Here is a 17367-nt window from a genome sequence, read left to right as displayed (position 1 = left end):
GGTCACGACTGGGAGTTAAATATCCAAGGGTATCAGACTATACGAAAGGATAGAATGGATGGTAAGGGCGGTGGTGTAGCTTTGTTGTTTAAGAATGGCATCCGGGCAATAGTAAGGGATGATATTGGTGCTATGGAGGACAAGGTTGAATCAATTTGGGTGGAAATCAGGAATAGTAAGGCGAAAAGGTCACTGATAGGAGTTGTCTATAGGCCATCAAATAGTAACAGGATGGTAGGGCAGGTAATAAGCAAATAAATAACGGATGCATGTAGAAATGGTACAGCGGTTATCATGGGTGATTTTAATCTGCATATCGATTGGTTTAACCAGGTTGGTAAAGGCAGCCTTGAGGCGGAGTTTATAGAATGTGACCGGGATAATTTCCTGTAACAGTATGTAATGGAACCTACAAGGGAACAAGCGGTCCTAGATCTGGTCCTATGTAATGAGGCAGGATTGATTAATGATCTCATAGTTCGGGATCCTCTTGGAAGGAGCGACCACAATATGGTGGAATTTAAAATGCAGTTGGAGGATGACAAGGTAAAATCAAACACTAGTGTTTTGTGCGAAAACAAAGGTGATTACAATGGGATGAGAGAAGAACTAGCTAAGGTAGACTGGGAGCAAAGATGTCATGGTGAAGCAGTTGAGGAACAGTGGAGAACCTTCCGAGCGATCTTTCACAGTGTTCAGAAAAGGTTCATACCGACAAAAAAGAAAGACGGTAGAAAGGGGAAAAATCGACCGTGGATATCTAAGGAGGTGAGAGAGAGTATCAAATTGAAGGAAAAAACATACAAAGTGGCAAAAAATTAGTGGGAGACTAGAGGACTGGGAAGTCTTTAGGGGACAACAGAAAGCTACTGAAAAAGCCATAAAGAAGAGTAAGGTAGACTATGAAAGTAAACTGGCTCAGATCATAAAAGCAGATAGTAAAAGCTTCTACAAATATATAAGACAAAAAAGACTGGCTAAGGTAAATATTGGTCCTTTCGAAGATGAGAAGGGAGATTTAATAATAGGAGACGGGGAAATGGCTGAGGAGCTGAACAGGTTTTTTGGGTCAGTCTTCACAGTGGAGGACACAAATAACATGCCTGGGACTGATGGAAATAAGGATATGATAGGTGAGGACCTTGAGATGATTGTAATCACTAAGGAGGCAGTATTGGACAAGCTAATGGGGCTAAAGGTAGACAAGTCTCCTGGCCCTGATGGGATGCATCCCAGAGTGTTAAAAGAGATGGCTAGGGAAATTGTAAACGCACTAGTGATAATTTATCAATATTCACTAGACTCTGGTGTGGTCCCAGAGGATTGGAATGTAGCAAACGTGACACCACTGTTTAAAAAAGGAGGTCGGCAGAAAGCGGGTAATTATAGGCCTGTAAGCTTAACCTCGGTTGTAGGGAAAATGCTGGAATCTATCATTAAGGAGGAAATAGCAGGGCACCTGGAGGGAAATTGTCCCATTGGGCAGACGCAGCATGGGTTCACAAAGGGTAGGTCGTGTCTGACTAATTTGGTAGAATTTTTTGAGGCTGTTACCAGTGCAGTAGATAACGGGGAGCCAATGGATGTGGTATATCTGGATTTCCAGAAAGCTTTTGGCAAGGTGCCACACAAAAGGTTGCTGCATAAACTAAAGATGCATGGCATTGAGGGTAAAATGGTAGCATGGGTAGAGGATTGGTTAACTAACAGAAAGCAGAGAGTGGGGATAAATGGGTGTTTCTCTGGTTGGCAACCTATAACAAGTGGGGTCCCTCAAGGATCAGTGTTGGGCCCGCAGTTGTTCACAATTTACACAGACGATTTGGAGTTGGGGACCAAGTGCAATGTGTCAAAGTTTGCAGACGACACTAAGATGAGTGGTAAAGCAAAAAGGGCAGAGGATACCGGAAGTCTGCAGAAGGATTTGGATAGGTTAGGTGAATGGGCTAGGGTCTGGCAGATGGAATTCAATGTTGCCAAGAATGAGGCTATCCATTTTGGGAGGAATAACAGCAGAATGGATTATTATTTAAACGGTAAGATGTTAAAACATGCTGCTGTGCAGAGGGACCTGGGTGTGCTGGTGCACGAGACGCAAAAAGATGGTGTGCAGGTGCAACAGGTGATTAAGAAGGCTAATCGAGTTTGTCTTTCATTGCTAGAGGGATGGAGTTCAAGACTAGTGAAGTTATGCTGCAATTGTATAGGGTGTTGGTGAGGCCGCATCTGGAGTATTGTGTTCAGTTTTAGTCTCCTTCCCTGAGAAAGGACATATTGGCACTGGAGGGAGTGCAGAGGAGATTCACTAGGTTGATCCCAGAATTGAGGTGATTAGATAATGACGAGAGGTTGAGTAGACTGGGACTGTACTCATTGGAGTTTAGAAGGATGCGGGGGGATCTTATTGAGACATATAAAATTATGAAGGGAATAGATAGGATAGATGCGGGCAGGTTGTTTCCACTGGTCGGGGAAAGCAGAACTAGGGGGCATAGCCTCAAAATAAGGGGAGGTAGATTTAGGACGGAGTGTAGGAGGAACATCTTCACCGAAAGAGTTGTGAATCTCTGGAATTCCTTGCCCAGTGAAGCAGTTGAGGCTCCTTCTTGAAACGTTTTTAAGAAAAAGATAGATGCCTTTCTAAAGAATAAAGGGATTCGGGATATGGTGTACGGGCCGGAGAGTGGAGCTGAGTCCACAAAGATCAGCCAAGATCTCATTAAATGGCGGAGCAGGCTCGAGGGGCCAGATGGCCTACTCCTGTTCCTAGTTCTTATGTTCTTATTAACTCTGAAGAAAGACGCAGCTTCAGACGATATCTGGCGGCTGCTGACAAGTCCGAACAGAACTGTAACCTCAATATAAGCGCCCTCAGTCTGGAGGACGCGTCGGTCTGTTGCTGTGCAGTGAGGCACAGCATTGGATATAACATAACGCCCCGTAGAAAAACCTCAGCGAGTATTTACTGGACAGCTAAGCTTTATTTAGTGTCATTGCTTGCGGGAATAATTTCACGAAAGCAGTCAGGTCGATCTATTGCAGTTATATTGCTTTCTCTGTTCTTGTACAAGTCAACACAGAGACAGTTTGGTAAATCATAAGGCTCATCTCCATGCGGCGATTTCTACAGTAAATTTAAACTTGGAAAACCCACTAGCAGCGGTAGTGAAAACTATCTGATGTGGCGCTAATTATACCTAAAATTATGGATATTTTTTCCAAAACTTAACTCAGGTGGGCCCAAGGCCACTGAGTCTCCGCTATCCCATCCTGTAATGAACCTAAAAATGTGCGACAGTCTGCAATGCACGATAACCATTTCAACAGAGCATCATCGAGCAACACGATTATTATTATCGTGCAGGGCCATGTGAAGTTTTGGTGTATGGTTTAGCCTTCAACAGAAATTTAAAATTTTCGTTCGATCTTGATCGATGTTGGCCATTTCTGCCCAACGAGAATGCGTCATCCAGGTCAGGGGCAAAGAGGGAGAGGCAGGTCCCAGGGTGAGTGCAACAACATCCCAGGGGCTATGCGACTCCACCAGTTAGAAAAACCCAGCAGAGCCGCTGATGTGAATTTGTGCGGTCCCTACAGATCCTCACATTCTCACACTTGCTGCATTCTCGCAGCTGTTGATCAATCTGCCCTGACAGCTCCTCCAGACACATCTTTTCATTCTTTGTTTGTTCCTTTGCTCTGACAGAGAGCTGGCACAGACACGGCAGCCCGAATGGCCTCATTCTGTGGTGTAATTATTCTCTGATTCGATGCTAACCTCACTCTGTGGCCAGGGAACCCAAGGCCTTTTCTCATTTAATCTCTCCTGACTTGAACCCGGTCAGAGCCCTTTCCTGTTGTTCTGTTTGCTCCCTCCGGGATTTCACTTGGTTACAACGTCCGACATTTCTAACCGGTCCCGGTTTTAATGAAAGGTGATGGTGAAAGACGAGCTTTGTTGTCCTGTCGACAAATGCCGCCTGACTCCCTGAGTTGTTGCAGTATTTTCCGCTTTCTCCGTAGATGTTAGATCGACTTTCGGTGGCAATGACAGTCTGCTTCAGTCATGTGTGATTGAGGGGCTCGTTGGTCTAGGGGTATGATTCTCGCTTCGGGTATTTGGGTTTCGGAATTTGCGAGAGGTCCCGGGTTCAAATCCCGGACGAGCCCTTTGATGATGTTGGTCAAACAACATGTTTTCTTCATTTATTTACGGCGCAGACCGCCGGATTAATTCACATTGGGGTTGCTTTGAGAAACTGAGCTCACGCTGCCGGGAACCAGTTCTCGTTACCGAGAAACTCGAGACATTTTCGAAAAGGTTGTCTATGAGTGGACATTCACTTATCTCTATACACTAACTCTGGTGGATTCAGGCAGCTCTCTGTCCCTTTCATTTTATTCAGATCAGCAACTTCACACTGTGAAGTCTCTCTTTCTTCCACCACATGTTTATTTCCACCAATTTATTTTCATTGCTTCCATTGACATTTTTTACCCTCAGCATTGTCCCTCCTCCCCCCAGCCCAAATCATTCAGACTCAAAACGTCAGCTGCCATCTCGTCCCACAGAGGCTGTCAGACCTGCTGAGATTGTGCAGTATTTTCTGTTTTTGTTTCAGAATGAAGCATCCGCAGTAAATTGCATTTGTCGTTCACTTAGACATGTTTGAGATGGTGAATAAGTATGTTCATCTGCATTTGTAAATGCATGAAATTCTGTTGTACTAGCTCCGAATATCCAAAATAGGAAGATCCTTTTCTTCTCATTGCCTGTCGAAAATTCAGTACTTGTGACTAAATGTGGAATTTATTTCAGTGGTTCATGAGAGACTAAGCCTCATAATCCTCGAACATACGAGATCGAGGATCAAACGTACTTTGTGCAAAAAATCCTTACGCAAAACGAGAGGCTGTTTAGCACAGGGCCAAATCGCCCTGTGCTATCATATAAGAAATCACAATATGTAGATCAGTTTTGCTCAATACCTGTTTGCGTACTCTAGTCTGGAATTAATTTAATCCAGCTTTATGCCGCCAGTGGGGCTGCTTTAGCACAGGGCTAAGTAGCTGGCTTTTAAAGCAGACCATGGCAGGCAAGCACCACGATTTAAATTCCCGTACCAGCCTCCCCGAACAGGCGCCGGAATGTGGCGACTAGGGGCTTTTCACAGTAACTTCATTTGAAGCCTATTTATGACAATAAGCGATTTTCATTTCATTTCACTTGATGTTTCTACCCGGTATGGACCCGGGGACCTTTCGCATGTTAGGGGAATGTGCTAACCACTACACTACAGAAACCGCTGGCGGTGCAGTAATCAATGGACTTGTGCAATGTTCAACCTCACTGTGTTGCTGCAGCTTCTCATGGTTCGGCTGAGAGGCCATGTCACTTATTACAAGAAGACAGCCGTTTCTTTAAAACTGATGTCTCAACTTATAAAAAATCAGGAATCGAACTTTACAGACCTGAAGATAAATTATGTTTTGCTTGAAGTGGAAGTTAAATTGAGACGGCAGGGGTTTCGTAAATCACCACAGCCGATACGAGAATTGATGATGCCCTGCTCACTTTGCTCTGCATCAAGAACCAGCTGTCCCACACACTGAGTTAAAGCGCACGCCAAAAACTTGAACTCCGAACCGGCCAGGAGTCGAACTTGGAATCGCCTGATCCGCAGTCACACGAATTATCAATTGCGCCACAAACCCACAGCGGTGCATGGCTTTTGCTATTCCTCGTCGATGAAGACCAGCTCCGAGATTGAGGTAATATTCAGCAACAGACTGAACTAGAAGTACGAGATGTTTCTGCCCGGTTTCGAACAGGGGACATTTCGCGTGTTAGGCGAATGTGATAACCACTACACTACAGAAACAGCTGGCGACTAACGGACGTGTACAATGTGCAACCTCACTGTGTTGCTGCAGATTCGCATGGTGAGGCTGAGAGGCCACGTCACTTATTACAAGACGACAGCTGTTTCTTAAATAAAACAGATGTTTCAACATATAAAACCAACAGATGTAGAAATTATATCGAACTTAACGTAAGTTATATTTTGCTTAATCTGGGTCTGAAATTTGTGCTCCTTGGTCTCGGGGTACGGTTCTCGTTTAGGGATTTTCAATCAAAGCGAGCGGTCGTGTGTTTAAATCCAGGAAAAGCCCTTTACTCCAGATCAGACATTATGAATTGTTTGCGATGCTGACGGCGGGGTTGATTTACATTGGCTCACTCTGAAAAAGATTCCTCAGGACTCGGGATGTTTACGTCGTTTCTGTCCCCACAGATGATGCTCGAGGGAGACAATGTCTGAGCTGGAGTGCGTTTGGATAGAATCGATGCTCCAGATCTGGGGACGTGACCCATCTAATCCACAGAGCCAAAGTGGAGAATTGAACTGACTGGAGAGCTGCATCTTAACGCTGACCTCCCGGACCTCGGCCTCCTGAAATGTTCCAAAGAAGCTCAACAAACACTCGAGGAGCAGCAGCGCATCTTTCCACTCGGCTCAATACAGCTTTCACACTCATAGTGTGTGCAACAGTTTCACGCTGTAAATGCTTCCCCCATTCTGTGTGTACTTCCATCGCAGATTTGGGTTTGAATCTTGTTTCCACTTGTTCTTTGTATCCGGGCGGTAGTTGTTGAGAGCTGGCACAGACACAGCGGCTGGAATGGCCTCATACTGTGGTGTAATTATTCTCTCATTCGATGCTAACCTCACTCTGTGGCCAGGGAACCATTTTCTCATTTAATCTCTCCCGACTTGCACCCTGTCAGAGCGCTTTCCTGTTGTTCTGTTTGCTCCCTCCGGGATTTCACTTGGTTAAAACTTCCGACATTTCTAACCGGTCCCGGTTTTAATGAAAGGTGATGGTGAAAGACGAGCTTTGTTGTCCTGTCGACAAATCCCGCCTGGCTTGCTGAGTTGTTCCAGTATTTTCCGCAGATGTTAGATCGACTTTCGATGGCAATAACAGCGTGCTTCTGTTACTTTCCCGGGGCTCGTTGCTCTAGGGGTATGATTCTCGCTTTGGGTGTCTCGGTTTCGAAACTTGCGATAGGTCCTGGGCCCAAATCTCGGACGAGCCCTTTGATAAGGTTTTCTGTTGGTCAGGCGATATGTTTTTTTCATTTCTTTGCGGCGCATTCGGCGGGATTCATTCACATTGGGTTTGCTTTGAGAAGCTCAGCTCACACAGCAGGGAACCAATACGTTCCCGAGACAATCGAGACATTTTCGAAAAGCTTGTCTATGAGTGGACATTCACTTACCTCTATTGACTAATTCCAGTGGATTCAGGCAGCTCTCTGTCTGTTTCATTTTATTCAGTTCAACAACATCAGACTGTGTAATCTCTCTTCCCCCTCCACCATCTGTTTGTTTCCATCAATTTATTTTAATTCCTTCCATTGATATGTTTTGCCCTCAGCAGTGCCCCCCACCCCCAGCCAATACCATCCTATATGAGCAATCTGATTCTTGTCACGAATTGTTCTCTGACACACTGCTTACTTTGTTCTGCCATTAACACATTCTGATCTCTTGAGGCGCCACTATCAGCACCTTTGTTAGCCTTGATTAGCCTCATTTACATTCCCTTTTTCTTTCTGTCCGAGACATTTTCGTCATTTTCCACCTATTGCTGACCACCCTATCGAGGCCCAATAGGGCACCCCACCCCCGCCCATCCGCAATAGTCTGAATCTGACCCCATTTCCAGTTCTCCAGCTTTGACAAAGAGTCACCCAGACCCGGAACGACCGCTGCCATCTCTCTCCACAGAGGCTGTCAGACCTGCTGAGATTGTCCAGTATTTTCTGTTTTTGTTTCAGAATGAAGCAACCGCAGTAAGTTGCATTTGTCGTTCATTTAGACATGTTTGAGATGGTGAATAAGTATGTTCATCTGCATTTGTAAATGCATGAAATTCTGTTGAGGATGAACTAGCTCCGAATATCCAAAATAGGAAGATGCTTTTCTTCTCATTGCCTGTCGAAAATTCAGTACTTGTGACTGAATGTGGAATTTATTTTAGTGGCTCATGAGAGACTAAACCTCATAATCCTCGAACATACGAGATCGGGGAACAAAAGTACTTTGTGCAAACATTCCTCACACAACATGAGAAGCACTTGATGTTTCTACCCGGTATGGCCCCGGGGACCTTTCGCATGTTAGGGGAATGTGCTAACCACTACACTACAGAAACCGCTGGCGGTGCAGGAATCAATGGACTTGTGCAATGTTCAACCTCACTGTGTTGCTGCAGCTTCTCATGGTTCGGCTGAGAGGCCATGTCACTTATTACAAGAAGACAGCCGTTTCTTTAAAACCGATGTCTCGACTTATAAAACAATCAGGAATCGAACTTTACAGACCTGAAGATAAGTTAAGTTATGGAAGTTAAATTGAGAAGGCAGCGGTTTCGTAAATAACCACAGCCGATACGGGAATTGATGATGCCCTGCTCACTTTGCTCTGCATCAAGAACCAGCTGTCCCACCCACTGAGTTGAAGCGCACGCCAAAGGTTTGAATTCCGAGCCAGCCAGGAGTCGAACCCGGAATCTCCTGATTCGTCGTCAGACGCGTTATCCATTGCGCCACTGGCCCATATGGGTGACGCATTTTGCTATTTCTCGTTGATGAAGACCAGTTATGAGATTGAGGCAATAGTCAGCAACAGACTCACCTGGAAGTACGAGATGTTTCTGCCCGGTTTCGACCCGGGGACCTTTCGCGTGTTAGGCGAATGTGATAACCACTACACTACAGAAACAGCTGACGACCACCGGACGTGTACAATGTGCAACCTCACTGTGTTGCTGCAGATTCGCATGGTGAGGCTGAGAGGCCAGGCCACTTATTACAAGACGACTGCTGTTTCTTTCAAAAACAGATGTTTCAACATATAAAACCACGAGATGTAGAAATTAGATCGAACTTAACATGATCTGCGTTAACTTCACAGGGACGTGACCCATCTAATCCACAGAGCCAAAGTGGAGAATTGAACTGACTGGAGAGCTGCATCTTAACGCTGACCTCCCGGACCTCGGCCTCCTGAAATGTTCCAAAGAAGCTCAACAAACACTCGAGGAACAGCAGCGCATCTTTCCACTGGGCTCAATACAGCTTTCACACTCTGTGTGCAACAGTCTCACACTGTAAATGCGGCCCCCATTCTGTGTGTACTTCCATCGCAGATTTGGGTTTGAATCTTGTTTCCACTTGTTCTTTGTATCCGGGCGGTAGTTGTTGAGAGCTGGCACAGACACAGCGGCTGGAATGGCCTCATACTGTGGTGTAATTATTCTCTCATTCGATGTAACTTCACTCTGTGGCCAGGGAATCCTAGGCCTTTTCTCATTTAATCTCTCCTGACTTGCCCCCTATCAGAGCCCTTTCCTGTTGTTCTGTTTGCTCCCTCCGGGATTTCACTTGGTTAAAACGTCCGACATTTCTAACCGGTCGCGGTTTTAATGAAAGGTGACGGTGAAAGACGAGCTTTGTTGTCCTGTCGACAAATCCCGCCTGGCTCGCTGAGTTGTTCCAGTATTTTCCGCAGATGTCCGATCGATTTTCCATGGCAATAACAGCATGCTTAAGGTCCCGGGTTCAAATCCCGGACGAGCCCTTTGATAAGGTTTTCTGTTGGTCAAGCGATGTTTTCTTCATTTCTTTGCGGCGCATTCGGCGGGATTCATTGACATTGGGTTTCCTTTGAGAATCTGAGCTCACACAGCAGGGAACCAACACGTTCCCGAGACAATCGAGACATTTTCTAAAAGCTTGTCTATGAGTGGACATTCACTTACCTCTATTGACTAATTCCAGAAGATTCAAGCAGCTCTCTGTCTGTTTCATTTTATTCAGTTCAACAACATCAGACTGTGTAATCTCTCTTCCCCCTCCACCATCTGTTTCCATCAAATTATTTTCATTCCTTCCATTGATATGTTTTACCCTCAGCATTGCCCCCCTCCCCCAGCCCATACCATCCTACTTGAGCAATCTGATCCCTGTCGCCAATTGTTCTCTGACATCCTGCTTACTTTGTTCTGCTATTAACACATTCTGATCTCTTGAGGCGCCACTATCAGCACCTTTGTTAGCCTTCATTAGCCACATTTACATTCCCTTTTTCTTTCTGTCCGAGACATTGTCGTCATTTTCCACCTATTGCTGACCACTCTATCGAGGCCCAATAGGGCACCCCACCTCCGCCTGTCGAAAATTCAGTACTTATGACTTAATGTGGAATTTATTTTAGTGGCTCATGAGAGATTAAACCTCATAATCCTCGAACATACGAGATCGGGGAACAAAAGTACTTTGTGCAAACACTCCTCACACAACATGAGAAGCACTTGATGTTTCTACCCTGTATGGACCCGGGGACCTTTCGCATGTTAGGGGAATGTGCTAACCACTACACTACAGGAACCGCTGGCGGTGCAGTAATCAATGGACTTGTGCAATGTTCAACCTCACTGTGTTGCCGCCTCTTGTCATGGTTCGGCTGAGAGGCCATGTCACTTACTACAAGAAGACAGCCGTTTCGTTAAAACCGATGTCTCAACTTATAAAACAATCAGGAATCGAACTTTACTGACCTGAAGATAAGTTTTGTTTTGCGTGACGTGGAAGTTAAATTGAGAAGGCAGGGCTTTCGAAAATAACCACAACCGATACGAGAATTGAAGATGCCCTGCTCACTTTGCTCTGCATCAAGAATCAGCTGTCCCGCCCACTGAGTTAAAGCGCACGCCAAAATTCTGAAATCCGAGCCAGCGAGGAGTCGAACCTGGAATCGCGTAATTCGCAGTCAGACGCGTTATCCATTGCGCCACTGGCCCATACGGGTGCATGCATTTGGCTGTTCCTCGTTGATAAAGACCAATTACGAGATTGAGGTAATAGTCTGCAACAGACTAAACTAGAAGTATGAGATGTTTCTGCCCGGTTCCGAACCGGGGACATTTCGCGTATTAGGCAAATGTGACAACCAATACACTACAGAAACAGCTGGCAACCATCGGATGTGTACACTGTCCAACGTCACTGTGTTGCTGCAGATTCGCATGGTGAGGCTAAGGGGCCAGGCCACTTATTACAAGACGACAGCTGTTTCTTTAAACCAAACTTATGTTTCAACATATAAAACCATGAGATGTAGAAATTATATCGAACTTAACATATGTTATATTTTGCTTAAGCTCGGTTTTAAATTTGTGCTCTTTGGTCTCGAGGTATGGTTCTCGTTTAAATATTTTTAATCAATGCGAGCGGTCGTGGGTTTAAATCCTGGACAAGCCCTTCACTCCAGGTCAGACATTATGAATTGTTTACGATGCTGACGGTTGATTTGCATTGGCTCACTCTGAAAAAGATTCCTCAGGACTCGGGATGTTAGTGTCGTTTCTCTCCCCACAGATGATGCTCGAGGACGACAGTGTCTGAGTTGGAGTGCGTTTGGATAGAATTGATGTTCCAGATCTGCGTTAACTTCACAGGGACGTGACCCATCTAATCCACAGAGCCAAAGTGGAGAATTGAACTGACTGGAGAGCTGGATCTTAACGCTGACCTCCCGGACCTCGGCCTCCTGAAATGTTCCAAAGTAGCTCAACAAACACTCGAGGAACAGCAGCGCATCTTTCCACTGGGCTCAATACAGCTTTCACACTCAGAGTGTGGTCAACAGTTTCACGCTGTAAATGCTGCCCCCATTCTGTGTGTACTTCCATCGCAGATTTGGGTTTGAATCTTGTTTCCACTTGTTCTTTGTATCCGGGCGGTAGTTGTTGAGAGCTGGCACAGACACAGCGGCTGGAATGGCCTCATACTGTGGTGTAATTATTCTCTCATTCGATGTAACTTCACTCTGTGGCCAGGGAATCCTAGGCCTTTTCTCATTTAATCTCTCCTGACTTGCACCCTGTCAGAGCCCTTTCCTGTTGTTCTGTTTGCTCCCTCCGGGATTTCACTTGGTTAAAACGTCCGACATTTCTAACCCGTCCCGGTTTTAATGAAAGGTGATGGTGAAAGACGAGCTTTGTTGTCCTGTCGACAAATCCAGCCTGACTCGCTGAGCTGTTCCAGTATTTTCCGCAGATGTTAGATCGACCTTCCATGGCAATAGCAGCGTGCTGTAACAGCCTTGTGGATTTAACAGTCTGCTCAACAACTTCGGACTGTGAAATCCCTCCTCCCCGTTCACCACATGTTTATTTCCATCAACTTATTTTCATTGCTTCCATTGGTATGTTTTCCCCCACCATTGTCCCCCACCATCCCATCCCCCTAGCCCATGCCATCCCTCTTGGGAAATCGGTCCCGTGTACCTTATTGTCCTCTGCAATTAACACATTCTAATCTCCTTTTCGCCTCTATCAGCACCGTTCTTAACTTTGATTAGAACCATTTACATTCCCTTTTTCTTCTTTCTGTCCAACACATTTTTGTTATTCTCCACCTATCGCTGGCCGTCTATCGAGGCCCAATGCTTAATGCTCCCTCCCTTCCCCCACACACACACCGCCAGTCGAAATCTCACCAAAGATCCTGTTGTCCAGCTTCGACAAAGAGTCACCCAGACTCGAAACGACTGCTGCCATCACTCTCCACAGAGGCTGTCAGACCTGCTGATATTGGCCAGTATTTTCTGTTCTTGTTTGAAGTTGAAGTTAAATTGAGAGGGCAGGTCTTTCATAAATAACCACAGCCGATACGAGAATTGATGATGCCCTGCTCACTTTGCTCTGCATCAAGAAGCAGCTGCCCCACCCACTGAACTAAATGGGACTCCAAAAGTTTGAACTCCGAGCCAGCCAGGAGTCGAACCGGGAATTGCCTAATTGGTAGTCAGTAGCGTTATCCATTGCGCCACTGGCCCATAGCCGTGCACGGCTTTTGCTATTCCTCGATGACGAAGATCAGTTACGAGATTAAGGTAATAGTCAGCAACAGGCTAAACTAGACGCACGGGATGTTTCTGCCCGGTTTCGAACCGGGGCCTGTTCGCGTGTAAGGCGAATGTGATAACCACTACACTACAGAAACAGCTGCCCATGCAAGAGCCAACGGACCTGTGCCACGTTCAACTAAACTGCCTGGCTGCAGCTTCTCATTGTTCGGCTGAGGGGCCCTGTCACTTCTTACAAGAACACGTCTGTTTCTTTAAAACTGATGTCTCAATTTACAAGACCAGAAGACATAGAACTTCTCTTGAGCTGAAGCATTTGTTCAGCAACCCAAGGCCGGAAGTGAACGTTGGTCCCTGGCGCTGTGAGGCAGCAGTTCTAACCACTCTGCCACCTCGCTGAAATTTTGCTATCTGGAAACCGCTCATGCCTGCAGATAAAATACTCACCGAATCGACTAATTGACCTCATCCTAAAATGTTTTACAACGCACCCGCCAGTAGAGGGTGCCATTGTCAAGCAGGGGCCTGATGAAGTCACGTGATGGCACTGACAAAGCCAATGGAGATGGTATCCTGAGTGATGTAACAATAGCACTGACACCCTGCAGTGTGTGGGTGGAACAATGAGCTGAACAGAGCCCGGGTTCCCTCTCTGCTTCTCAATCTCTGCCTCATCCCATTCCCATTCACACAGAGAGATTCAGTCAGGCATGCCTCTGTTAATACTGGCGGCGCTCTTGCATAGTAAGTTCTGGATTGTGGGCTGGATTCGCCGGTCCCCCAGCCGCGTGTTTCTCAGATGGACAACTCACTCTCAGAGTCTCGGGAATTTTGATTAACCCTTGACAGATTAGAATTTAGAAGGATGAGGGGGGATCTTATAGAAACATATAAAATTATGAAGGGAATAGATAGGATAGATGCGGGAAGGTTGTTTCCACTGGCGGGTGAAAGCAGAACGAGGGGGCATAGCCTCAAAATAAGGGGAAGTAGATTTAGGACTGAGTTTAGGAGGAACGTCTTCACCCAAAGGGTTGTGAATCTATGGAATTCCTTACCCAGTGGAGCAGTAGAGGCTCCTTCATTAAATGTATTTAAGATAAAGATAGATAGTTTTTTGAAGAATAGAGGGATTAAGGGTTATGGTGTTCGGGCCGGAAAGTGGAGCTGAGTCCAGAAAAGATCAGATATTATCTCATTGAATGGTGGAGGAGGCTCGAGGGGCCAGATGGCCTACTCCTGCTTCTAGTTCTTATGTTCTTATGTTTCATTCCTCTACTTTCGCAGGCGGACTATGCGCAGATCCAGTAACTCAGTCACCGGTGACAATATCGCATCAGAAAGGGGTTCCGTGCGTTTAGATTGCGGATATACAGACCCAACTATGTACCGCATGCTCTGGTATCAGCAAAAACTGGCACAGCCGCCGAGATTGATCATCATTAACTTATTGGCGATGAAGAAAGAGGAGATCTCAGGACGATATCTGGCGGCTGCCAACAAGTGTAAAAAGAATGGTTATACCAATATAAACGCGCTCAGTGTGGAGGACGGGGCGGTCTATTACTGTGCATTGAGAACAGTGTCACAAAGCAGCTACAACCATGTACAAAAACCTCAAAGAATATTTTCAATTCTACTAATGTTGCGTTCCTGCCTTTGCTCTGGGGGATGATTTGATCTCGATTCAGAAAAACACTTAAGTCTATATATCCACCGATTATATTGCGGTCTCTGTCTTGTCCAGGTCAATTAAGGGGACATTTGGGATTCGTGAGATTAATCTGCATGTCGCCATGCACAATAAATTTAATATTGGAATATCACTTCCGAGCAGAAGTAATGAAAGCTCTCAGATGTGGGGATAATCAAATCTTCCAGGACCATTAACTTAGGTGGGCCTAAGACTATTGCATCTGAGCCAATAGTTCCTGTAACTGAAGACAGAATGGACTGATCTGCTGTAGTTATGAATACATAGACTGCACATTTACTATTCAATGAGAGTCTCAGGAAGCAACACCACTAAATTACCAGCATGCTTTTTTAGACTTCAGTGGAACATCGATTTCCGATCGAAAATACATCAAATATGTGTTGACTCGTTTTGCTTTCTGTTATGCAGTCGCCGAGATAAGCGAGAGGGTGAGCGAGTGGTGCTGTCCATGGTGAGTGCTGTAAAATTCATGGGACTCTGATAACTCCTCGACTCACAAAAGTTCAGAAAATTATAATAATTTACGAACAGAAAATTACAATAATTTCAAAATTCAGAATCAGCCTCATGTCGACCACCAAAAACGGTCATCCGCAGAATTATCATTATAAGTTAATGAACAATAAAATCTGGGTACACAGTGAGTGGCGAATGGGGGTTTTGCCGTGAAGAAAATACTGAGTCTCGAGATCATAACGAGATGAGCGGCGAAGCGGTTCCCCGCGATAGTTCCGAATCAATCGCTCTTCAGGCAATCTGTCAGAGCAGAAATCCAGATTCAGGTCCCACTGCACCGCTGATCCAACCAAACACAAGAGTCTATAGCATCACAATGATGTTGGAGTGAGACTAACAAACGGAAGCTATGACCGGGGACACCGCAGACTGAATACTGAAAATGTGTGCGGCGATTATCAGCTGCAGTCACATGTGATGGAGCGGAAATAGCGACAGTTGAGCATCCAGCCGCCTTTGACCATCCTGCACCTGCTCACTGCTCACCTCACTGAGAACAATATTGTGTAGGAGGGGCGGTAAGGGGCCAGATTCAACTGACACTATATACGCCTATTTGAAAGAGGTTTTTCTATTGCCCTTTTTACCCTGCATTTTACCCCGTGTTGTTTTCCGTTCTCAAGTTCCTCCCTGATGACATGTTCTATTGATTCATCTTCCCTCGTCAATTTCGGCGCCAAACGCCAAATGGTATCAAATCACAGTACAATTAATACTGTTCGCTTGCACTCGGTGCGGTGGCCAAGAGGAAAAGCGTTTGTCTTGTAAATCAAAAATCGTTGTTCGAGCACCGCCCGCGTTAATTCTGAACTGCCATTGTACTGATCCATTCAAAGTCGTCTATAACACTTCATTATCTCCCACAAACAACCGCAACATGAAATATCATTCACCTACCTCTATCTTCTTTCTCGGACGTTGAACTTTCAGCTAATTCAAACAATTCTGTGCAATCTGGTCACTGCTAAAAATAAAACCCTGAGAGCATCCGTTTACTCGCTTTTGTAGCTTCGTTGTGATCAAAATTATCAAAACTAGTCTGTTCAGCCCTGTTATCATTCTGATTTATAACCTCCGCCTGTCCTCCAAATTCTTAGCATTCTTTCGACTTCGTCGTCCCAGGGCTAAACAGAGAACTCCAGCGGTCATTTGCACAAATTTAGCATCATTTTCTGATTAAAAACACCAACAGTAACAACAACAGTAACAGACGAAATTTAAATTTCTGGCTCGGTTTGCCGCCCTGATACGCATTGCAGTAAACTCTGAATGCATTCAACAGCCGAATTCTGACGAGAAGTAAACAGAATCCGGCAGCAGAGGGCGCCAAATTCAGGCACGGGCGTCACAAACTCACTTGATGGTCTCGGCCAAGCAGGTGGGATGGGAGGCGAGTGAGATCACAGTAGACCTCCCCCTCCACCACCCCCGCACTGCACTAAGCTGAACAGAGCCGGGTTCGCTCTCTCCTTCCAATCTCTGACTCAGTCCAGTCCAATTCACTGAGAGAGACTCAATTAGAAATGTTTCTGGTAATACTGGCGGCGCTGTGACACAGTGAGTAGTTATAATGCTCATCAAACCGGATTAACATATTAGGACTCATGGGTCAAAATATAATTCACGATCGGTAATATCTATGTGGTGCCTAGATGGGAGATTCCACATAATCTTGCAGAAAATAGCAAATTGTATCAACTCAGTATAAACACAGAGTGGCGCGGTAGCGCAGTAGTTAGCACTGCTGTCGCATGGCATTGAGGACATCGGTTCAATCCGGCCCCAGGTCGCTGGCTGTGTGTAGTTTGTACATTCTCCCCGTGTTTGCGTGGGTCTCACTCCCACAACCCAAAGATGTGCAGGGTTGGTGAATTGGCGAACGACGTCGTAAAGCTGTACTTTCAAAAGTTCTGGGGCTGGTGCCTATTTGTCAGTGGACATCTTTGAAATGTGAGCTAATGGCACAGTCAGAGTTATCACATTGTAAAGATCCTGTCTTAAAAATAATGACTGAAATCAGTACTTTACAAAGCTAACCCTAGTGGAACCGCATCTCGGTGTAGAGTTGGTTGACTATTTATCCCTGGCCCCCTCAAAACAGTAACTATTAACGATGCTAATGCTCTGGGTGGCACTCGTTAATTCTTGTGCATTAGGCTGAATTAAAATGATTCCTTTCACCTTTCGCCTTGA

General features: G+C 45.5%; 1 long non-coding RNA gene and 4 other non-coding genes across 5 annotated transcripts in view; 1 reads left to right on the top strand and 4 right to left on the bottom strand.

Moving 5' to 3' along the window:
* The window catches only part of LOC140419167 (uncharacterized), a 415920-nt gene that overhangs the window by 38390 nt on the left and 360163 nt on the right, over positions 1–17367 (bottom strand). The gene's annotated exons all lie outside the window — the stretch shown is intronic.
* Positions 4081–4170, top strand: trnap-cgg (transfer RNA proline (anticodon CGG)). The gene is given in 2 exon segments: positions 4081–4116; positions 4135–4170. It is a non-coding gene; the product is annotated as a tRNA-Pro (tRNA).
* On the bottom strand, positions 5810–5882 carry trnav-aac (transfer RNA valine (anticodon AAC)). The gene has a single exon. It is a non-coding gene; the product is annotated as a tRNA-Val (tRNA).
* On the bottom strand, positions 8720–8792 carry trnav-aac (transfer RNA valine (anticodon AAC)). The gene has a single exon. It is a non-coding gene; the product is annotated as a tRNA-Val (tRNA).
* trnav-uac (transfer RNA valine (anticodon UAC)) lies at positions 13006–13078 on the bottom strand. The gene has a single exon. It is a non-coding gene; the product is annotated as a tRNA-Val (tRNA).

This window comes from Scyliorhinus torazame, chromosome 5 (genome assembly GCF_047496885.1).
Source record: "Scyliorhinus torazame isolate Kashiwa2021f chromosome 5, sScyTor2.1, whole genome shotgun sequence".
Taxonomy (NCBI): domain Eukaryota; kingdom Metazoa; phylum Chordata; class Chondrichthyes; order Carcharhiniformes; family Scyliorhinidae; genus Scyliorhinus; species Scyliorhinus torazame.
The sequence above is the reverse complement of the archived record's forward strand: the minus strand, read 5'-3'. Positions and strand labels throughout refer to the sequence as shown.